Source organism: Palaemon carinicauda, chromosome 15 (genome assembly GCF_036898095.1).
Source record: "Palaemon carinicauda isolate YSFRI2023 chromosome 15, ASM3689809v2, whole genome shotgun sequence".
Taxonomy (NCBI): domain Eukaryota; kingdom Metazoa; phylum Arthropoda; class Malacostraca; order Decapoda; family Palaemonidae; genus Palaemon; species Palaemon carinicauda.
Genome location: NC_090739.1, coordinates 134,139,756 through 134,164,744, shown reverse-complemented (window position 1 = coordinate 134,164,744; position 24,989 = coordinate 134,139,756). Strand labels below are relative to the sequence as shown.

The window sequence follows — 24,989 nt, the reverse complement described above, 5'->3', positions numbered from 1 at the left end:
AACGTCTCTGGGTCTTGAGGCCCTGGAGAAATTTGGAGGCGCTCTGACTCTTGGGGGCTTCTGCGTGGTTGGCCACGATCCTGTCTGAGTGAGCCATACCCAGCCTAACGTCCCTAGCCAAAGAAAGCGCTAGTGAGGGCCTCAGATGCACGGGTGCATCGACCAGCCTGCTGGGGCCCGAGAGACAGTCTTCGTCCAAGGAGGGCTTAGGCTCGTCCAGCCTGTGATGACACCTAATGAGGCCTATCACTCTCCTGTAGGCCGAAACTTCTGCGGCCAAACCTTCTAAGCCGTCATCTATACTTTCTGTCGGATGTTCCTCTGCTTGTGACGGTGGACCACCGTCGGAGGGTGCCGCTTGGGGAAGAGGCATTTTCCTGGCACGGTCTAGTCTCGGTGGTTTAGGCTGGAGGACGGGCATTGCCGCTGAGACGGAGGGTTTCGTCCTGGGCTTATCTCTGCCTACGGAGGTCTAGGAGGTTGCGGGCTTGCTCGTAGAAGGAAGGTGTCTCTCACGTTACGGTCGACTCATTGCTGATTTTGAGGCCGGGCCGCGGCTGTCAGACCAAAGGAGCGACTCCCTCCGCTGGGCGGATGGAGTCGTAACCTTCGCGGACTTATGACTCTCCCCGTCCGTCGTACCTGCTGCTGGGGACGTACCTCACTGGCGAGACAGCCCTTGGGAGCCAGCCCGAGGTGCCCGGAACCGCTGAAGCTTCCAGGAGTTGACTACGTGGGATGACGACAAGCACCCATTCTTCTCTCGGGGAGCAGCTTCTCCTATACTTCCTCCTGGGGGATCTAGAACGCCTCCAAACGTGGCGGGATCTGAAACGGGAGCGTGAGCGTGACCGTCTCCTGCGGGACCTGTCTCGCTGTCTTCTATGGTCCCTCGTTGCTCCGTCCTCCGAGGAGTAGGAGTAGGCCTCGACCGAGGAGCCTGAAGACTTGTAGGACTTCACTGAAGGGTCTGAGTCGCACCGCGTTGCTGGTGGGTCCACGCATCGATTGGCCAGCGACGAAGGCTCCATGAAGGTGGACGGGAGCGTAGCTGAAGGCGCTGGAGGGGAGCGGGGAAGCTCCTCGCTGGGGAACCAGGTCTCGAACTCTTCTTCCAGCCTCAAGGGTGATCTGAAGGGCGTCTTCGAAGGCGACCACGCGAGGGGGTCTGACGGCGGCGAGTCACCCTTCTCGGCACCACCCTCGGCTGCGGACGTACCTGAAACACATGCCCAAGAGATGGGAGAAGAGGCTGCAGCAGTCTTTCCCCACATAGGATCGTCCGAAGAGACGGGCCCTACTTGCACCAGGGCTCCGTCCTCCGAACACACTCCCGTCCCTCCCTCAGGCGCCCCCCACTTGCCTGGATCGACGGCACAACCCCACTATCCGGTAATTCAGACTCCTGGGGAAGAGCAACAGGCCTCTTCCCAGCAACTGACTTACCTCTTCACCTACTCCGGGTAGGGGAAGGCAGCAGAGACACTCTATCCAACGATACGCCGGGAGAAGAAACTCTCGGTTTCCTAGGCGATCTCCTGGAAGACTTCTTTTTCTTGGTGCTGTAACGCACACTGCACCTCGTTCCAGGACTCGCACTCCGGACACGTGGCTGTAGGGGAACAAACACTGCCCCTACACGAAGAACACGAGGAGTGCAGGTCAACTTCAGGCTTTGAGAGGAAGGCGCCACACGATTTACCAACCATAGGCCCAGGGCAACAACGGGGATGCTCCATTGCGGACTAGTATGGCACCGCGAGACACAGGAACACAGAGGGATAAGGAATAACACAAAGGGACCACGTGGGACACAAAGGGTCGCACTGGGTACGGAGAGCGCATCGGGATGTTATCGCGCTGCGACCAGAAAACTTACTGGAGATCGAGACGTGAGCAAGCATGCTCTCTGACTCCGGGTCGCCTCATGGCGCGTATCACTCCGCCATAGGTTACCCCACATAGAAAACGGGAGTAGGGTAAACTACACGGGAGTAGGGTAAACTACACAAAATTCTGGTCGGTTGGGAGGAGATCCTAGATACTCCTAAGAAAGTAGTTCGAGGTAAGTAATCCGTGTTGGAACCAATCCAGGTTAATCACGAGTGAATTCCAATACTTGTTGCTCGCGAGAGCGACAGGGAAGGTCTGAAGTGGTAGGAATAGTTCGGCCTGTCTACCGCCAGGGCGCTAGTGTACTGTACACCTGGCATATCTGTGATTGCCACGAGATTTTGAATTTCTGTCGGAGCGTCCAAGGGACTATAGCCATTCTTGTATAACCAGTGGGTAAGTTTTATGCTTAAAAATTTCGTTTTCAGGCAGCAAAGCGATGGGCATACTTTGTGAGAGAGGCATGGTTTGCTGGGGAAGGTGATACTTCTGCCTTCTTCAAGGCACATCCCGAGGGCAGGATGGGATCTCCTCCCTTCTTAGGAGTGCCACCACAGCGCCCATTCCCAGAGGAACCCGAAGGAGAGACAAAAGGCTTCAAACTCGAAGGAGGAGCTATAGAGCTTCTTCAGCACCAGCTTGGGCATTGCTAAGTCTGACACAGAAAAGTACCTTAAACTACTTGTTTGCAAACTTCACCCACTGTAGAGGCTATCACGGCCTACACTTGTCACTTGGGGATGGAAATGAACAATCATGCTCCTGCAGAAGACAAAATTGATGGAGATCCACTTCAAAATTGCTCATGAACTGACCACAACTCTGACCAGGCTTCCCTGGCTACAGCCACACGCCAATATAGAAAACCACATCACTCTGTAAAGAAAATGGTAACTAAAGATCAAAACAGCCAAGCTACAGAGGCCAACGAAGTATGACTGTAATGAACTGCAGACGAAATAAAAGGGAGCGTTGCTCTACCTGTGAGGCATACCCTTCAATCTCCGCTAACTAAGTTTACCTTGTTAGAGCCCAAGGCATCGTAATGCTAAAAATAATGCTAGCTAATGTGACACTAGTGAAATAAGACTAAGTGAACACGAAATAAAAGGGCGGTCGGTTAAGCGACATGGCACCCAATGGCTAGCTGGACTCGGAGCGCCTGGATCCCTCATTGCCTAAAAAAGCTAAATAACCACTCCTCGAGGGGATCTAAGACAGAGAAAGCTAAATCAAACAGTCAAATAAGAGGGTACTCAACTTAGACGACGAAGAGAAGGCCATCATGCGTGGAATTACTCCAAAAAAGCTGAAATAAGCGCACTAAAAAAACTACGTACAAAATAGAATCGCGGCGAACAAAGGAATGACATAAGCGCACTAAAAAAACTACGTACAAAATGGGATCGCTGCGAACAAAGGAATGACATCATCAGTGACGTAAAGCACCATGAGGGGAGAGGATATGTAATGGCTACTCACCTGTCCTTCTCCTTAAATTCCTAGACTGGGTCAAGTCTGTTAGGGGTGCAGATATCTATGGTTATCTCCGCATACGTCCCTGATTCTACATGATATCTTAGGATAGTTGTTCCAGGGCATAGAACCCCGTAATACATGACGGTAATTCTCTTGTAATATCACTCGCAGAAATTTTATACAGTAGGAAGCTGCTGGAAGGACCTTCCATCAGGACGACATGGCTATCTCACCCAAAAATGACCAATTCGGAGATAATTTGTATTTTTCCTAACCATACAAACCTTAGCTATTTACATGGAGTTTTACTTTCGGCGTAGCTGAAATGATGAGCCATTAGAATTTTAACGAGGGTTAATTACCCGCCCCTCGCTAGTTAGCAAGGGGGTAGGGGAGTGGTAGCTATCTACCCCTCCCCCCCTCACACACCGGTGAACTGCTTCAATTCACTTAGAGGTAGGACTTGCCTTGGGGGACAGGGCTGGCGGACAAATATGTGTAACTAGCTAAGGTTTGTATGGTTAGGAAAAATTCAAATTATCTCCGAATTTGTCACTTGTTCCGTAACCGAAATACAAACCACAACATTTACATGGGGTGACTTACCCCTTAGGTAAGGAGGAAAGTCCTAGCCTTACTGGCTTTGGCTTTTACCCGGGGACTCAGAATCCGAGTGAGCAGCACTCGAGAAAAAGAGTCCCTGCACCTCGCAAGTACGAGCGGCCTACATAAGCTTGTGTGTGGAGGGTTGAAGTGTGACTTGTCCAAGGAAGTTGACCTGAAGTCCTTTAGATGGAATTCTAGGCTAGGACGTTCCCAATACCACCTCGTCAGGGTATGGGGGACGTGACAGTATTATCTTAACACTAGGAACACAAGGAAGCATGGTTTACCTGCAGAGGTTCGAGGTCAGCTATGCAGAGAACCCAGGATGCTGCTTTCCCCAAGAGATGGGAGGATGAAGAAAGAAGTAAGGGCCAGACATACTCTTTCATTCATGCAGTCTAAAACCGGGTAACAATGCCCTCAACCTTCAGCTACCTGTCCATTAAGGACCCTGAGGTTAGACCAGCTGTTGTGCAGCCACCACAGGGCCAATCGAGAATGTATCAAGGCTCCTGTGGGTCACGTCCTGCAGGTAGTGGGCTGTGAAGGTCGTTTGACGCTTCCAGATCCCAGCTTGTAGCACCTGCATCACCGAGAAGTTTCTCTTAAAAGCCAGAGACGTAGCAATGCCTCTGACATCGTGTGCGCTGGGACGGCGTGACGGAGGAGGATCTGGATTCAAGGCGTGGTGAATGACCCTTCAGATCCAGGCAGAGATAGTATTCTTGGTGACCCTCCTCTTCGTCCTTCCCGTGCTCACAAACAGGGCTTGCACGCGAGGACGGACTGCAGCCGTTCTCTTCAGATAACGCCTCAGACTTCTCACTGGACATAGTAACAGATGGTCTGGGTCACTTGTTACAGAACGGAGACTCGAGACCCTGAAGGAGTCGAACCGTGGGTCCGGCACTCCAGGGTTCCGAGTCTTAGCTACAAACACAGGGAAACCCGAACGTTACCACCCCCCATCCCCTTGAATGGGCGATGTCGTATGAGAGACCATGAAGTTCACTGACCCGCTTGGCTGAGGCCAAAGCGAGCAGGAACACCGTCTTCCAAGTCAAGTGTCGATCAGAGGCCTGGCAAAATGGTTCGAACGGAGGTCTCTTAAGAGCCCTGAGGACGCGAACCACGTTCCATGTAGTAGGTCTCACTTCCGTCTGAAGGCGGATAAGTTCATAGCTTTGTATGAGTAAAGAAAGTTCCAGCGAGGAAGAAATGTCTATTCCTTTTAGCCTGAAGGCTAAGCTTAAGGCTGAGCGATAGCCTTTCACAGCCGAGACTGAAAGGCGCATTTCCTCCCGCAAATACACGAGAAACTTCGCTATTGCTGGAATAGTGGCATCGAGGGGAGAGATACCCCTCCTACGACACCAACCACAGAAGACTCTCCACTTCGCCTGGTAGACCCTTGCGGATGATCTTCGCAGGTGTCGAGACGTCCTCTCCGCAACTTGTTGCGAAAAGCCTCTCTCAGTAAGGAGACGCTGGATAGTCTCCAGGCGTGAAGCCGAAGCGAAGCTACGGCCTTGTGGTACATGTTGCAGTGTGGTTGCTTGAGTAGCTCGTGCCATGGGGGAAGTTCTCTCGGGAGTTCCGTCAGGAGCTGCAGAAGGTCCGGGAACCACTCTCTGTGATGCCATAGCGGAGCTATTAAGGTCATTGACAGATTGACCGATAGTCTGGTCTTGTTGAGTACCCTTCTCATCAGACAGAACGGTGGAAAGGCGTAGGCGTCGATGTTGTCCCACCGTTGTTGGAAGGCATCTTGCCAGAGTGCCTTAGGGTCCGGGAATGGGGAGCAGTACAGCGGTAGCTTGAAGTTCAAAGCTGTCGCAAACAGGTCTACTGTCGGGGAACCCCACAAAGTCAGGATTTTGTTGGCTACTTGAAGATCCAAAGACCACTCGGTACTCACTATCTGCGATGCTCTGCTCACTGTCGGCGATCACATTCCTTTTGCCCAGAATGAAGCGAGCTGATAGTGGAATCGAGTGGACTTCGGTCCACCTCAGCATCTCTACTGCAAGATGGGATTGAGAAAAGGTACCTCCCTGCTTGTTGATATAAGCCACTACTGTGGTGTTGTCGCTCATCACCACCACGGAGTGGCCCGCCAGGACCTGTTGGAACTGTTGAAGGGCCAGATAGACGGCCTTCATTTCTAGCAGGTTGATGTGGAGGCACCTTTCTGATTCTGACCATAAGCCTGAGATCCTCTGGTTCAGAACGTGGGGCACCCACCCTTCTTTTGACGCGTCCGAGAACAGCATCAAATCCGGGGGAGGACGAGAAGATCCATTCCCTTTCGAAGGTTTTCGTCGGTCAGCCACCACTGCAGGTCCGACCGTTTCGTGGGTCCCATAGGGACCAGAGTGTCAGGGGAATCGTTGCCTTGGTTCCACCGGGACTTGAGCCGCCATTGTAGGGATCTCATCCTGAGGCGGCCGTTCGGAACTAGACGGGCCAGGGAGGCCAGGTGACCTAGGAGACGTAACCAAGATTGGGCAGGAAGGACTTCCCGTCCGAGGAAAGGTTTTGCGACCCTCCACAGCCTTGCTATCCTGTCGTCTGATGGAAAGGCTTTGTGGAGATTGGTGTCTAATATCATGCCTAGATATACCAGTCGTTGAGTTGGAAGCAGTGAAGACTTCTCGAGATTTATCATGATCCCTAGATCTTGGCAAAGTCCCAGAAGCTTGTCTCGGTGTCGAAGAAGGGTCGACTCCGAGTCTGCCAGGATCAGCCAGTCGTCCAGATAGCGGAGGAGACGGATGCCGATCCTGTGTGCCCATAAAAAAATCAGGGTGAACAGCTGAGGTGCTGTGGAGAGACCGAAACACAGCACCTTGAACTGATAGGTCTTGTTGTCTAGGCTGAATCTCAAGTACTTCCTGGAAGACAGATGGACTGAGATCTGGAAGTACGCGTCCTTCAAATCCAGAGTGCACATGAAGTCTTGCGGTCTCACTGCAAGTCTGACCGTGTCCGCTGTCTCCATGCTGAACGGAGTTTGCCTGAAAAACTTTTTCAGAGCTGAGAGGTCGATGACGGGTCTCCAGCCTCCAGACGCCTTCTTTACAAGAAAGAATTGATTGAAGAAGCCTTGGGAGCTGTCGACAACCTCCTGGAGAGCATTCTTCTTGAGCATGGTCTCGACTTCTGCCCGAAGGGCTAACCCCTTTACCGATCCCATGGCATAGGAGCTCAACGACCCTGGATTCGCTGTCAGGGGAGGAAGAGATGTTATGAACGGGACGCGATATCCTTGGCTGATCAGAGATCGTCCAGGAATTGACCCCGAGTTGCTGCCACCTGTCCGCGTAACTTTGTAGGCATCCTCCCACTGGTGGACATGCAGGGGGATTGCCAATCCTAGCGTTTACGGCCTCGGTCGCTCTCCCTAGGATTCTTACCGCCCCTGGAGGACTTTCCGCCTTTCTTGTCCTTGACAGGAAAGGGCTGCTGCTTAGACACCTTTGCCTTTGCTGCCGGAGCCTGTCTCAATGTCCTAGACTGACGAGGCTGCTGCTGATGATGTTGAGGAGCTGGAGGCTTGTAGGGCCGAGATGTAAGGGCCCTTTGTAGGAGCAAATCTTGTTTCGACTTCCTCCACCTCTCAGCTGTCCATTCCACATCCTTGGGCTCGAACGAACTCTCTCCAAGGATGGAGGAGTGTCTGAGCTTGCTGACATCTACGGCTGGGATTTTCGAGGGGAACCTCTCAATCACGGCATCCCGACGTTTTAGTAACGAGTTTGCCCACAAGTTCAAAACTTGGTGAGCTAAAAACTTGATGGAGCACGTGCCCGAGAGGAGGTAAGTCTCAAGGGCCTTCCTGGTGCTTTCCTCGGATCGCAACAGGATGCCCAGAGACCCCAGCCAGATGTCCAGCCACGAAGTGGCCTGCACGGCACACTTCGTGACTTTCTCCTGGCTTATGATCTCCATAGCATAGAGAATGTCTCCTGCTGGGCGGAGAGTTTCTCGAGAGAAATTCCCCTAGAGAGCTCTTCCACAGAGTGGTGGAGGGGAAGAGCTAAACAAGACTCTCCCATGATCTCGAAGTACCTCCTCTGCTATATGCGAGGAGGTGGGAGGAGTTTGTTCCCGGCAGAGGAACGGCTGGAGGCGACGAGTTCGGTGAGCTGGCCCTCAACCTTGCCTCGGGCACTCTTCACTCCCTGGGACCAGGGCAGAGCCGTACTGGCCTTTGGGAGCTTCTGGGTACCGTAGACTTGGTCCAGGACCGTATCTTTGCCTTCGCGGGGGGCGGTCTCGGGGTCCTTGAATCCGTTGAGTTGCCTCATTAGACTCAGGACCTGCCAGAAGGCATGCTCCGACTCGTGCTGCTCTTCTCCTTGTGGACTGGCAGCAAGGTCTCCTGTCCCCAGTAGCTCTACTTGGGGAGATATGTGGACGTTCTACTGGGGTCTAGGTAGCTCTGGTCGAATCCGGGTAGAAGACTTAGGAGCAGTCTTTGAGTCCGTAGCCTCCCTCCTGGGAGGGATACAGGACTCTAGCAAAAAAGTCTGGGGGCTCCTCTCCACGCGAGACGGTTCTCTTCCTCGAGGTGGGGTTCCTCCCATTGGTGCCGTGGGAGAATGCCTCACCTCGCTGGATTCTCCTGAGGACGGAAAGGCTTCGTCCACAGGGGAAGGAGAAAACGTCTGCGAGGGGGAACTTCTTGGGAGCCAACATAACCCTAGGAGAAGTTACCACGAAGTCCACTCCTCTCCTCCTCTTCAGTGGGGACGCAGGTGCCGTTGGTTTCAGTCCCAGATCAGCGAGGGCCGGCTTCATCACCTGCACAACCGCTTTGATCAGGGACCCGAACCAGGGCTGGCGGCTTCCCTCGAAGATGTTCGGAGGGGGGAACTGAGCCTTCAGCAACAACCGCAACCGCAGCTGGGGTTTGACCCGACCCGTCGGAAGCCTCTGCCACAACAACGTCGACAATAGACAGAGGATCTACCTCTGCTATTACCGGCGACTGTTTGAAAGCTGCACCCAACTGGATCAGGTCAAACAGGGCTTCCTTGGAGGGCGAGCCCTTAAGCCCCAAGGAAGCCCAAAGCTGTAAAAGATCATCGTTAGTCACATGGTCATCAACAGAATCAATGCCCTCCCCCGGAGTAGGAGGGGGAGCTGCCTCGCTATGGTAGGCAACGCCCTCTCCCGAACCCCGAGATTGGGAAACAACCCCGAGATTGGGAAACAAAAGAAGGGCCTGCGCTACCACTCGCCGGCCTCTCACGAGAGACCGATCGAGTGGGAGCTTCGGGCGGCGGAAGTAGAGTCCTTGAAACCTTCCTTCTTCAAGGCAACCCTTGAAAGAGAACGGTCACGCTTAGGCTTCTTCTTACGCCGCCGGGCAAACCTCTCCCACTGGGAGTTAGGCCACTCCCTGCACTCACTACAGCTTTCACACCATAGACCTCGACACAGCGGGCATAAGGAGTGAGGGTCCGTCTCGACCGCCGACATGAACGTTCCACAAGGGCGGTCGGGGAGTCCAGGGCAATTCCGCATGATGGGAAGGAAGGAAGAGGCCAACTTTAAGCACACAAACTGAAAGAAAAAGCAAAACAAAATTAAGGCTGTCAATAATGCGAGGGCGAAGCAGAGACGTCTGCTCATCGCCCGAGCCAAAAGTGAAGTGAAGCAGTTCACCGGTGCGTGAGGGGGGGAGGGGTAGCTAGCTACCACTCCCCTACCCCCTTGCTAACTAGCGCGGGGATAATTAACCCTCGTTAAAATTCTAATGGCTCGTCATTTCAGCTACGCCGAAAGTGAAACCCCATGTAAATAGCGTGGTTTGTATTTCGGTTACGGAACAAATAGATTTTTCCTACGTCAAAATCTCTTTAAATGGCCGTTCCAGCTTCCATGAAATCGTACTCTTACCAAATGACGATGGTTTGTATTTGTGTGGGAACAAACACAAATTACTCCAGTATAAGACTAATAACAGTGATATCTCATATACTTCAAATATCCAGTACAATTAAACTTGCTGAAGGTTAAGCCTAACCTTAACTATTTCAACAACACTTTAGGCTTGCCCTGGATAAGTTTACAATATAACTCATTACTCACCATGACCTTCTACAACCACAGCTACTTGTATGAGCCTGCTAGTCTTAGGAATTAGTAGCCTGAAACCTACTACAATTGTGCCTATTTTGGCTAAGTAGGCTGGTCAATGAGCCTCATGAAAATCTACCCTTTAGTGTGACCACGTGTGGTTCCACTCCCGTGTTAAATCTCACTGGCCAATAAGAATAAGGGGGAAATTTTTATCTGATATGCTTGATCTTAGCATATATTTTTACAACTATCTTTTTTTTATACAATTATACACTTAGCTGTTCATACATTTTATTTCACACTACTTTATATATAACCTACCAAAATACCTGCAATCTGTTGCAGGTCAAAATATATTCTAAGGCATCATATGTTGATTATGCATCTTGGGGGGAGAAGTTGCATGAAAATACAGTACTGTAATATCATTAAGATTCCACAACTACAGATTTTGATCAAGTATCGGCGCTGGAAAATAATGTCTGTAAACATTTTACGAATTTACAGATAAATGCGTTAAAGTGCTAAATCTTAATACCATACATGCAGGACTTCAAAACTGTTTTAAACATGTTGATGTCAAGCGAGTCAAAGTTTACATGACCGAATTACCGAGCCTTTTAAGAATCACGTTCAAACTACATAGTAAATACATTCTTTCCCCATCGGTTGTCACATTACTATCAATTCCATGTTTAGCCCTAATTCTTTATCTCCTAATCTGATTTTTATGTGACGACACTGAAATTTGTAGACATTGAAGACCCTTCTACAATTATAATCGCTTGATCAACTATTATTACATATTCATCCAAAAATATACGGCGACTGTAGCAAAGCATGAAGATCTGTCGATGGCAAGATGAAATGTGCATGCCATAGATTATGATTAAGCTTTATGATTTCGTCAAAGAGGATATAATGATTGTCATATGAAAAGCAAAATCAAGTCTATTAGATTTTGCCAAGAAATACTAAATAGATTGAATGCTCCCAAGGAAGATACAGCTATCAGGAAACAAGTGATGATGATATACAATGTAATAGTGATTTTTACAATAACAAAGAGTAGGAGTATTACTAGTAATATTTCAGTAGAGTCCCACCCAGCACCAGTACCGCTTGCCAGTGCATAGGAGCTTAAAGTTTTTCTTTCTTCGCAAGTGAAGTAAGCGCACGGCAGAGCAAAAACCATTAGATTTCGGTATTATTCCAATAGTCTAATGGTTTTTGCTCCGCCGTGCGCTAGCAAAAAAGAAAATTATCAAGCTCCAATGCAGTGGCAAGCAGTAATGGCGCTGGGTGGGACTCTACTAAAATATTACAGTATTACTGAGGTGGTGAGAGTTGAAGAAGGTGGCTATAAGTTTGCAGAAAAGATGAAAATTCCAAATTCTAGTGCATCCAATAGTTTGTATTAATCCTGGGCTTATAGCATCTTGCTTTTCCAACTAGGGCTGTAGTTTAGCTAATAATAATAATAACAATGTTTGATTTTTTCTAATCAGACTATTAAAAAGAGTGTTTCCTCAAGTTACATAATTATGTACTGTAGGACTAAATCAAATCATGTCATTCTGTAGTTTCTCAGTTGTAAAGATAAATTAATTAATAAACAACCAATATACACTTCAGCACTACAGTTATACATTATGCATAACGGTGTAGTATTATGAAAGCTCAAAGATATCGAGTGTGCAAAACTGTAACTTAATTATTTGTAAAAAAAAAAAAAAAAAAAAAAAAAAATTAGGGATGCAAATGATCATGAGTGGAAATGTCCAAGGATACAAATGTCCAAGAATGGAAATGTCCAGGGTTGCAAAGGCCCAGGAATGCAAATGTCCAAGATCGAAAAGGTCCAGGGACGCAAATGTTCAAGAACGGAAATGTCCAGGGATGAAAATGCCAAGGGAAGCAAACGCCCAGGGACGCATATGCCCTGGAACGTAAATGTCTGGTATGCAAATAAGAATCCTAATTCTAGTATTTCTTTTGATAATTATAGTCTATACTTAAACTTAAAATTTCTCAAGTCAGTGAAGGAGCTTATCACAACCATATCCTCTCGCCCATTACCATAAACATTTTCCATACTCATTGGTGTCTGTGCCATTGTAGTCTTCAAATCCAAATAAAACTTCTTGAGATAACGTTATGACCTTACATAATAAGTTGAGTACAACACTGAGTTGCTTATTACCTGAATCTGAAATCAAACTAACTTGGTTCTAAATACAAATCTACTCTTAAACATTACACTAAAACTTCAATTTAATCGGTAAAAGCTTGACTTCTAATTTTGTATTTAGGTTAAGTTGGTTTGGTAGTCTGGGGAACAGAAGCCAAGCAAACTTTTTGTTTTATATGACAGACCTTTAAGCTAACACTTATAACACCTATATTCTATTTCATTAACTGCAGTTGCCTTTGGCTAACAGTCATCATTTTCATAACCGTCATAATTTCACGTTTCCAACCAAACTTAACCTCACTATGGGACATAAACACTCTTTGAACACATCCGTCTACAAGCATGAACATATTCTGACCGATAGTTTTGTACAATTAGGCTTAGCGCTCGAGCTTATGCATCAACCGTGGTTTCAATCTATTTTCAGAACCATACTAACCTAACCTCTTTAATGAGCTTAATTAGCCCTTGTAAATTTTGAAGAGCAAAAACAGAAGAATGGCCTTAAACATACGCATTGGCCGTAGTTCACACAAAGTACAAACCTACCTAATCTCATTTCAGATGTAAAATACAATAGATTTCACAAACATACATACTCCTGTAATCCCCCGTAGATGCATATACAGTAGTACTTTCTGGAAAGGGACTCGATACTAATAGTATTCAATACGTATTTACGTATTTGAGGTTGCTCAAGACTCCGTTCTTCGTCAATATAATCTTGCGCTTCTTTCTACGCGGATGGCTTGGTTCAGGAGTTGGAGGACTTCGTTCAGGAGTTGAGGAATATGGTTCAGGAGTTGGGGAACTTGGTTCAGGTTTTGGAGAACTTGGTTCAGGACTTGGGGAACATGGTTCAGGACTTGGGGAACATGGTTCACAACCTGGGGAACTTTGTTCAGAAGTTGGGGAATCTGGTTCAGGCGAAGAGAGGTACTTTCGGGCATTAAAGTATGGCTGTTCTATCGATGGTGGGGTTGGGCGACTTTTGAGAGGGTACACGCGCTTAATAAGATCTAAGAAAGCCGTCAATTTACAAACGGACCTTTCTAGATAACGCTTTCGTACACAGTACGTAGAGAAGTAACCATCGTACCCGGTCTCCTTCGAGCCATCTTTCGGTCGCACTCTCCTCTTACTTGACCCCCCACGCGATAATTCGGAATGGACGAACGGCGTTGCACCATCACACATGAATTTTAAACCGAGCTTATCAATGCGGCTCTTAAGGGAAGGATCTTTTATGTCTCTGTAAACCTTCCAATTTTCAATTACTACCGTAGTTCCAGGTTTAATATTATTCAATAACACGGGGAGCAGGGTTTCTGGCGAAGGATCCGGAACCTTTTCGCAGAAAGTCCGATACGTTGTGCGGTCGATACCGCCAAATACCCAGCGACCATCCATACCGAGTCCGTGTTGATGGTTCCGTTGACTAAACTTGCATGTGTCTACATCAACCACATGCTTGGGACCTCCAATCTTCTCACTATCCCTCAACAAGATTTCCGTGCAAGTATCCCGACAGAGATTGTACCAATTCACCTTCGTGTGTGAGGAGAAAAACTTGTAAATGTACTGTATTTTCTCTTGTTGAATATCATATGCAAAGCAGGCTATTATCACAAAGATGTCACCGACAGTGAGTTTGGACTTTTCGAAGAACGAACCCCTCCTCACCGAGACCTTTTTCCTGCAGTTTGCACGGTTACACCTCCACAGGACAACGGGTCTGCCGTGGTGGATAGATGCCCCATCAACATGAAGAATTACTTCACCCCTATTGCAGGTTTTACAAATTCCTGAAAAATCGCCTAAGAGACCATTTTGATATAGATATGTACTAAATTCTTTTTCCAACTTCGAGAAATTCATAATGTATTGCAGAGGCGGATTCCTCATAGCACTGAATTGCTCGGACGATATAAAAAAATGTACGAGATCAGTGACAGCAGGATAGGCTTCTATCTTCCTGAAGGTCACGGACATGTTGGATACGTGTTCCCTATCAACTGTAAATACTATAATGGTTTGATTTAAAACACTATTTCATTAGAAGAATATATGAAAGATTAAATTTCGAGTAGGATACCCGGCATGACTCGATCCTAGTTAAACGAGCTACGATTTGACCTCAGATATTAGTTTGTTTTAATTAATTCCCTAAGTTTTCTTACTGGCCAATAAGAAAGAAACAATGGGGTAATATCTATACTTAATGTAGGGTAGATTCAACAAGTTGCACAATAATTAGCAGGTTTAATACACGACTGTGTACGTTGGCTTCGACAAGTCTGGCGAGTGGCTCAGGATTTAACGATTCAAGTTTACTAGAATGAGGTTTAGTCTTTGCAACGGCCCCTCTCATACTCGTTTCTTTTATGTATTTCTTTCATTAATTCTGTTGCATTTCGTTCTTTAGTGTATTTCTTCATTCATTTTTATTGTATTTCATCTTTTACCCCAAATTTCATTTTAATTTCCCTTTAATTCTTAATATTCCCATTTCTATGAAGCTATATTCTCGCTATATCTTTTCTTATATTCAATTTACGTTATTTATACATTTATCATTGAATTTTGTCTATTCTCAACATTTCTTTTTTTTTATTCTTAATAATCATATCTTTATATATAAATATTCTCGGTATATCCTTTCTATCCTCTTCGTATAGGTCTTGAAGTTATATAAGTTAATTTCCGGTCACAAGTGTAAGGTCAGATAATTTAAAAATCTCATTTAAGATATTATTTTGAATGTATAATTTTCTCTTCTTCATTTGTGTTGAATTATAATACTGATTTTAAGAGCTACTTATCATAGCTGAAGAGTCTCTTCTACCCTTACCAAGAGGAAAGTATCCATTGAACAATTGCATTGCAGTAGTTAACCCTTTGAACGAAGAAGAATTGTTAGTTAATCTCATTGTTACCAGGTGTATGAGGACAGAGGAGAATTTGGAATATGCTTGACTTATTATCAGTAATACCTTATTCGATAAAAGAATTTATCATATATCTATTATTCCTATTTCTTTCTAAACTTATACGATAATTGTAGGCCTACTAAGAGAAAAATACAGAAAAATGCAAGACAATAGTGATACATGAAAAATAAATGTAGTAGGAAAGTAAATACGAAAGCTGTGAAAACTAAAGTACACTGGTGAATTTGAAAGGAAAAATTAAGACAAATTTAAAGAAATTAATAACAAACAGATGACTCTAGAATTTAAGAGAGACTACAGAGGTTAGAATATGACAAAAATGTAAAAGTAAAGGGGGGTTTTACACGGTCAAGCATGTTGGCCAACACGCTTTACATGTTCAAACCAAACTGACACAACCTCAGTCGGTGCCAAAAGGAGAAGGAGCAACATGTCACTTACCCAAGACGAGGTGATGGCAGTCGGGATAGTGATTGCCCTCAACGAAAAGAAAAGGAAGCGTTCAAAGTGGACAAAGGACTGGTTGCTTAAAAGGGACCAAATTTCACATACCAATTTAATGAAAGAGCTGAAATTAGACCCAGATGAATGGCGCAATTATATGCGCATGGATGAATCAACATATTTAGAATTTTTGAATATGGTCATTCCATTCATTACAGATGTTCCCTCGGCGGGATTTGAGTATGAATGGCGGGTCGAGACTGATGACCGTTCAGTTCACAGTTCACACGTTCAAAGTTACATGGACATGCACCGAGCTGTCCGAGCAAGCTCCGCCCACAAAAGTCAGGCCCCGTCAGACATCCGTCCAACACGTTGGTCAAACATGTTTACCCCTTTCACACGTTCAAACATTCTCTCAAACGTCGTGTTGTCAAGCGTGTTGACCAACATGTTTGACCGTGTAAAACCCCCTTAAGAGTACACACTAATATTTCTTTATTTCCTTTCCTCACTGGACTATTTTCCCCTGTTGGAGGCCTTGGGCTTATAGCATCATGCTTTTACAGTTAGGGCTGTAGCTTAGATGATGATGATGGCAATAATAAAAATCATCTCCTCCTACGTGTATTGACGCCAAGGGCCTCGGTTAGATTTTGCCAATCGTAACTTGGGCTTTTAATTCAATACTGCCTCATTCATAATCTCCTACCTCACGCTTCATAGTCCTCAGCCATTTAGGCCTGGGTCTTCCAACTCTTCTAGTGCCTTGTGGAGCCAAGTTGAAAGTTTGGAGAACTAATGTCTCTTGGGGGGTGCAAAGAGCGTGCCAAAACCATCTTCATATACCCCTCACCATGATCTAATCCACATAATAATAATAGTAATGATAATAACTATTATTATTATTATTATTATTATTATTATTATTATAATGATAATAATAATTACTATTATTATTATTATTATTATTATTATTATTATTATTATTATTATTATTATAATAACTATTACGATCAAAAATAGTCTGTTGGTGTAAACTGTTACATGATTGTTTGATATATATATATATATATATATATATATATATATATATATATATATATATATATATATATATATATCGATTTTAGATTGCCCAAGCATAGGCCTATTGCCAAATAATGAGTGTCATGATTGCCGAAGCTTATTTTAATCAATAGGCCTACCTCCAATTATGTCATTTGATCAAGATATAAATTCCTATTATAATTATTATTAAATGCTAAGCTACAACCCTAGATGGAAAAACAAGATGCTATAAGCCCAAGGGCTCCAACAGGGAAAATGGCCCAGTAAGAAAAGGAAACAAAGAAAAACAAGATATTTTAGATATTTTAAAAACAGTAACATTAAAATAATGTTTAGCTCAATCAAAATACACCGGGTAAACTCTTGGGTAGAATGATGCGGTTATTATTATTATTATTATTATTATTATTATTATTATTATTATTATTATTATTATTATTAGCTAAGCTATAACCCTAGTTGGAAAAATAAGATGCTATAAGCCCAAAGGCTCCAACAAGGAAAAATAGCTCAGTGAGGAAAGGAATTAAGAAAATAAATAAACAATATAAGAAGTAATGAAAAATTAAAATAAAATATTTTACAAACATCAACAACATTAAAACAGATATTTGATAAATAAACTGTAAAACGACTTATATAAGCCTGTTCAACATAAAAACATTTTGCTGCAAGTATGAATTTTTTAACTGGATTCAGGGATCAAATATGGAACCTCTCGGGGAGCGTGTAAGCTTCACGTCCTAAGCTGCGTAGCAAGAACTGAAAACTGAATATATCTCTCTGAAAGTTACCTTCTTACTAATAAGTGTTGATTTTATAGTCACAGATATATTGGGTAGCCTATACACTTGCCTTCTCCAATAGTAATTGTTCAGTGGCTACTTTCCTCTTGGCAAGGATACAAGAGACTCTGTAGCTATGGTAAGCAGCTCTTCTAGGAGAAGGACACTCCAAAATCAAACCATTGTTCTCTAGTCTTGGGTAGTGCCATAGCCTTTGTACATCAGTCTTCCACTGTCTTGGGTTAGAGTTATCTTGTTTTGGGGGTACATTCGAGCACGCTATTCTATATAATTTCTCTTTCTCTTGTTTTGTTAAAGTTTTTATAGTTTATATAGGAGATACTTATTTTAATGTTACTTTTAAGATGTTTTCCTTTCCTCACTGGGCTATTCTCCCTGTTGGAGCCCTTGGGCTAATAACATATTGCTTTTCCAACTAGGATTGTAGCTTAGCAGGTAATAATGATAATAATAATAATAATAATAATAATAATAATAATAATAATAATAATAATAAAATATGGGTAGAATAATGAAAACGTTTGCGAAAATAGTTGTAAGACTATTGACAAAATATAAAAAAACACACAGGCTAAACCTATGTCTACTATAGGCTCTGGAGCTTTCAAATATGCGGTCCCAACCCTATATACTATAAGCTCTCACTAGGCATACGAATGACTCAAGATATTAACTTTCAAGAGGAAAATGGAGATTTTCCTGTTTTCTAAGGGCTTCGTTAATGTGGATTTGACAATAGACGAGCGATATGCGGTGTGAAATTCTTAATGCCTTAGAATATATACGATAAAATGAATGTGAAGATCCTATAGAGAGTAGGGTTCCCCTGCAGTATGACCTGAAAAGCAGCCCTTAAAATGAAAAATGGAACCTATCTCAAACCTTAGTTTTTTAATATATAATGGCGTCATTTGTAATACTGCATAATGTTCTTATGATTTTTTTTTTTCAATTTTTATGTTTATCCAATAACTAGTTACTGATTTAATAAACACCAATCAAACGCGTCGAAACGTTTCTGTGGACGAAGAACAAAAGAGATATAAGGAGCTCACGATTGTGGGTTCTACTGACCACAAATACTTTTCTAGCCAGGGGCGTTATTGTTAGCATTGTGGGAGACTTGAGAATACTTTCTCATGTAGGGTTATTTATTGCCTTTCGTCAACGTGGAAAAAATAATAAGTCTGTGATTAAAATTGCAAGTAAAGGTAGCACAATTGTACTTGTACAGCAAAACCGGGAAATTGTTGTTGATAAGGGAGCTTAGTAAGTTAGAATAGATTGCAAATCCATTTCTAATTGTTAAGGGAACTTTGTGGTCAATGGAGAAAGTTGCTAGAAGGAGGCTTATTGCCTCGGAACAATTAGATCACTTTTTTTTTCTCTTTAATTTGCGAAAATTTCATTAGGGAGAAAATTTCCCAAACAAGCGAACGGCAGATGGAAAATAGAAAGTCACTTGGAGGTTATTTCTGTACCTGCGCTCGAAAGATTATGAATAATGTATATTCTGGACTATATCACGCACGCAAGCGAAGATGAGTAAACTCGAGACAGTGACGTATATTTGTATCTGGCCAACTCTTGAAAGTAGGCCTTAAACTCTCTAAATATTGAACTACGAACGCATTTTTATACGCCTGAAGTTAAAAACAAACCTGATTGATGGAGTGGTATCTTATGATCAAGAGAGTAGAACGACAGTTTTTTAAAAATGTCTGTAAATTGAAACAGGAAAAAAATAATCAGCTTTACTTGACGTAAGACTTTCCCTTTCATCATTTCATGTCAGTGGTCTACTGTGTGTACTGTGTGCCATTACCTTTCAATGTAAACTACGAACAAAGGAATATCAAAAAACATTTTGCGATCATGAGTGAAAGTAAGATATGTGTGATTGCTTGATTGCTTTCGTATGTGCGTTTAAAGAGAGAGAGAGAGAGAGAGAGAGAGAGAGAGAGAGAGAGAGAGAGAGGAGAGAGAGAGAGAGAGAGAGAGAGAAACCACGGTAATCACAGTAATCCCACGATAATACTGGCTCGCTCCCGTGTTATTATTATTATTATTATTATTATTATTATTATTATTATTATTATTATTATTATTATTGGAAGAGCAAAAAACTATAAGCCCGAGGGGCTCCAACAGGGAAAAATAGCCCAATGAGGAAAGGGAATAAGGTAAACTGAATTCGTCGAAAAAAAATTGCACTGTGGGAGTGTATTTGATTTCTTTTTAATCAAAAGAGAAAAAAAGCACGTAGCCTACCTCATAAAAAGCCTTTTGCGTATAAATTTGCATTCCCTTATTAAACCTTGAAAACGGAGGTATTATATTGTATTGTCTAAGTCGTAGTGTATAGCTAATGTTCTCATACACCAACAACAACAAAGTCATGTAGTCGTTTCTAGTCCCCTGCAGAACAAAAGCCTCAGACATGTCCTTATTCACTTCTGGGGTTTGGCCAGTTTTCATCACCAAGTTGATTGGTGATGATTGGAGATTTTCGTCTTATCGCTCACAACAAACCAAGCTAGTATGGGTGGCCCTGACTAGTATAGCTTTGCTGATCATAAACATTTTATTCTAATTGTTCATTACTACTCTTGTAGTTTATTTCCTTATTTCCCTTCCTCACTGAGCTATTTTTCCCTGTTGGAGCACTTGGGCTTAAAGGATCTTGCTTTTCCAACTAGGGTTGTAACTCAGCTAATAATAATAATAATAATAATAATAATAATAATAATAATAATAATAATAATAATAATAATAATAATAACAGGAAATCTTTTGACCACGTTGAGGTATCCAAACTGTGCGTAAACACCATCGTGCACGTGTTTCTATATAAGTTTTATTACGACACGACCATCGGTGAAATCTGTGGAGGGAAGGAAGGGCGGTTTTGGCAAGTGGTATTACGACATATTAAAGGTAATCATCATCGTGTTGTGAGCAGAGATCGAAGATTGCATTTGTGGCAGAAACTCTCCTCTAAAAAAACTTTCTCACGAAAGTTGCATAGATGTGACTACGGATCGTTCCAGCTACGTGGAGAGAGAGAGAGAGAGAGAGAGAGAGAGAGAGAGAGAGAGAGAGAGAGAGAGAGAGAGAGAGAGAGAGTTAGTTTTATATAACCGAAACTTTTAATTCATGTCTTATTGTTAGGCTTCATATGACGTTTGTTTACGTAACTCTAGAGGGGTACGAGCCTATTATTTTATTAAGAGAGAGAGAGAGAGAGAGGAGAGAGAGAGAGAGAGAGAGAGAGAGAGAGAGAGAGAGAGAGAGAGAGTTTCATATGACGTTTGTTTACGTAAGTCTGTTTAGAGGGGTAGGCCTACGAGCCTATTTTTTAACACGCTCAGCATCACAGCTGATGTTCTAATATAAATTTAGCCTTCTTCCAAGTTTGACAATAAAATATCGCTTGTTATTTAACAGACAGACAACTGCTACTATTACTTTCATTGCTCATAACAATCTGACAGATTTATTGAGATTCCACTTATAAATAAATTGTGTATCAGGAAAAACAACAGAATAAATGTTTTCTTTCTCTCGAATTTGATGTTTGCCTCAATATATTTACTTGTATTAATACCTATTACACACACACACACACACACACACACACACATATATATATATATATATATATATATATATATATATAGCCAGACACTTGCTCTCTATTACAAAGGAAGCTATACAACAGCAAATGCAGCCGTTTCTAGTCCACTGCAGGACAAAGGCCTCAGACGTGTCTTGTATTCATGTCTGGGATTTGATAAATTTCATCTTCACGTTGGCCACTGTAGATTGGTGATGGTGGGAGACTTTTGTAGGATCGCTCACATCAAACCAACCTAGTATGGGTAGCCATATCATAGCTTTACTGATCTTAATGATGCACAAATCCTTTTACCATGTTAATGTATCCCCACTCAGAAAGGGATATGCACCAGATATATATATATATATATATATATATATATATAATCTCTCTCTCTCTCTCTCTCTCTCTCTCTCTCTCTCTCTCTCTCTCTCTCTCTCTATGTATACAATATACATATCCATAAATATAAGGCCACAATAAAATTTACATACCATAATGATAGCCAAACACATTTATAATTATGTAACCTTATACAACTACTGCATTCAACCAGAATAACAAACAATTACTCAAAAACCATAAACAACTGGCTAAATGGATAGAAGAAATGTAATAATAGAGCGGTTATCAAATGGCTAGCCCCAAAAAAACAGCTGATTCACGAAAGATGTTCCGGTGGGTGAGTTCGAATCTCACGTCACAGTCGAATTACTCGCGAACGTTAGATAGAAGAAGAGTGATGATGACGTCATCGCACGACTATATTTCTTCTTTATCATTCATTCGTGTGGTCAGTCATATTAAATGTTAGAATGATAATAAAATATCTCAGGTGAGAGAGAGAGAGAGAGAGAGAGAGAGAGAGAGAGAGAGAGAGAGAGACCGTTATTTCATTCTTTATCTCGCTCAATCGAGCGACTTCTTCATTAGTATCTACAATGATGCAACATTTCAGCCGAAAGTAAAATATTCTTTAACAAGCAACGATTACCTCTACTGATTTAAAACATTACACACACACACACACACACACACATATATATATATATATATATATATGTATATATATATCTATATATATATATATATATATATATTATCATCACTAACACACATGATTTTCCTTATCTTCAAATAAATCGCAAATAAACATTAATAAAGAAATCTCTCCTGTCTGGAATCCCATACTTATAGGGAAATTCCTTCACCAATAAACATTCCTGAATTTCCTGCCCGGCCTAGGATTCGAACCACAGCACCGATAAGTGTAAACAGTAGGACTTACGTCAGCCTGTTCAACATAATAAAAACGTTCGCTGCAAGTTTGAACTTTTGAAGTTATTGACTGTTTTGAGTGGTCTGTATATATGTTCCCGTAATAAAAAGTGAAAGGAACCTGTCTATTATAGCTTTTCCATATAGTGCAATGTCATGCTGCTGGTTTGGGGCGTTATGGCACAGCTGTCGTGGGAAGTGAAGCATCAAGATAACGTAAAGAAAGCATGAATCAAACTTGAAAAGCACTCAGAGTGCAGACCTACGCCACTGCAGCTTATTTCCCGAAACCAGCTTGCCTTTCCCAGAATCAACTTAGATCGTAGGCGTATTTTTCGGTCGACCTTTTGCTCGACTTTGACTTGGGAGTTTCAAAATTGAATCACTTCCACGTCTCAACGTAGCAATTATTCCTTGAAAGTTTAACTACTCTACGAGTAAAATTGTGGCCAGGAAGTTGATCACAAACAAACAAACAGGGGTGAATAAATAACCTCCTCCTAACTTCGTTGACGGAGGTAATAAGAGCTGCTTTTCTGGACCTTCATAATCATTCTATCGTATGTATTCCAAGAATTCAGCATTTTATACCCCATACTTCTCGTCTATCGTTTATCGAAACACTTAGAAAACAAGAAAGTCTTCAGTTTCCCCTTGAAATTATTAATATCTTGTCTTTCGGATGTTTAGTGGGAGCTTACTGTATAGTCTTAGGGCTAAAACTAGATTGGAATCTATCAATTTTTCGTAACATATCATTTTACATAATTTGTTTCATAGGAGGGTTGTTTGATATTAACCATATTTTAATTTATATAAAGGTGCATTTTTATTAGTATTAAGTTTTATAATCTTACATTATATTTACATAGTAAAACCTCTTCTCCTGGATTATTTTACCCAATGATAAAAGTGCACGATAAGAAAGCCTGTTATCTATCTCGAAAGTCCTTGAACCTCAAACATATATTGCGCATTCATTACATGACGAGAACACATTTGTCATCGCCATCGCTGTACAATGTCACAATAATTCCATTTATCGCTGCAAAGTCAAAATTTTCCTACCGTTACGGTACTCTGCCCACTTCCGATACGCGAGAGTAACGGTCAGATTTATGAAATATATCGTTTAGGATCCCGCGCAATATATAATGATACAGGTTTGGATGTATTCCATCATATGTCTTGCAATTGTCAATGCGAGTTGCTGATCCATTCCAACTTACATAAGTCGTTGCTGCAACTGGTTTTATGTTAACTTTGCAAAGCTGATGAAATTCGCGGGCTTTTTTAGGGGATGGATAAGGCAATGGGTCTGGAAGTCAGTTTCATATATGGAGAGCAATTTCAAATATTGAATCCGAAGTATTATTATTATTATTATTATTATTATTATTATTATTATTATTATTATTATTATTATTATTATTAGCTAAGCTACAACCCTAGTTGGAAAAGCAGGCTGCTATAAGCCCAAAGGCTCCAACAGGGAAAATAGCACAGTGAGAAAAGAAAACAAGAAAAATAGAATACTTTAAGAACGGTAATAACATTAAAATAAATATCTTCTGTATAAACTATAAAAACTTTAACTAAAAAGCGGAAGAAAAATAAGATAGAATAGTGTGCTCGAGTGTACTCTCAAGCAAGAGAACTCTAACTCAAGACAGTGAAAGACCATGGTACAGAGGCTATGGCACTACCCAAGGCTAGAGAACAATGGTTTGATTTTGGAGGAAAGTGGCCACTGAACAATTAGTGCAGTAACCCCTTGGGTAAAGAAGAATTGTTTGGTAATCAGTGTTATCAGGTGTATGAGGACAGAGGAGAATATGTAAAGAATAGGCCAGACTATTCAGTGTGGATGTGTGTAAGAAAAGGGAAAATGAACCGTAACCATAGAAAAGGATCTAATGTAGTACCATCTGGCCGGTCAAAAGACCCCATAACTCTGTAGCGGTAGTGTTTTATGAATGTAATCTTCTTCTACACAAGATCTTAGTCGCCAAACACGACCTTCCTGTTTTTGCACAGTGGAATTTTATCCTGAATACCAGTTGAATAAACTACTACGAAGAGATGGCTATACAAAGAAATAACAGAAACTCGGATACATAAATACGTAGCTAGATAGATAAAAGATGATCTAAAGAGAAAAGGTTTAGTAGAAAAGGATGCCTTTGATAGAAGGCATCGGAGGGGGCTCATTAGGCAACTGGCATTTTAATGTAAGGATGACGGTGGGAAAGAAGGAGAAAAAGAAGAGATAGCTAGAGAGTTCGATATAGTTAGATACCAACACTGTAAATTAATCGAGGAATGGCGAGTTCAAGGACCTGTCCAACTGCAATAAAACTCAAACTTTCTCTGGTAACCATTCAAAAGTCTGATAGACTTTGCTTCTGTCAGTGGTGTTCAAGATTTAGAGAAAGGGAATATTGGGGAGGAGGGGAGAGGAGCCATTGCAAGGAGGACCCTGGGAGTGTACTCTGGGAGGCGGGAACTAGCAAGGGCAGGAGGAAAGTTACTTTCACATCGTCTGTGTTTATATTAAG

At 42.7% G+C, this 24,989-nt stretch overlaps 1 long non-coding RNA gene across 2 annotated transcripts in view; it reads right to left on the bottom strand.

The window, feature by feature from the left end:
- LOC137654762 (uncharacterized) overlaps positions 1 to 15,876 on the bottom strand; it is a 100,572-nt gene extending 84,696 nt beyond the window's left edge. The window contains exon 1 of one of the 2 annotated variants that reach the window (XR_011046715.1): positions 15,655 to 15,876. This is a non-coding gene — a long non-coding RNA (uncharacterized lncRNA). Of the gene's footprint in view, positions 1 to 14,480; positions 14,572 to 15,654 lie in introns of those variants that run through there. The other variant, XR_011046714.1, reaches the window with a different exon arrangement.
- Between the last annotated feature and the right edge of the window lie 9,113 nt (positions 15,877 to 24,989).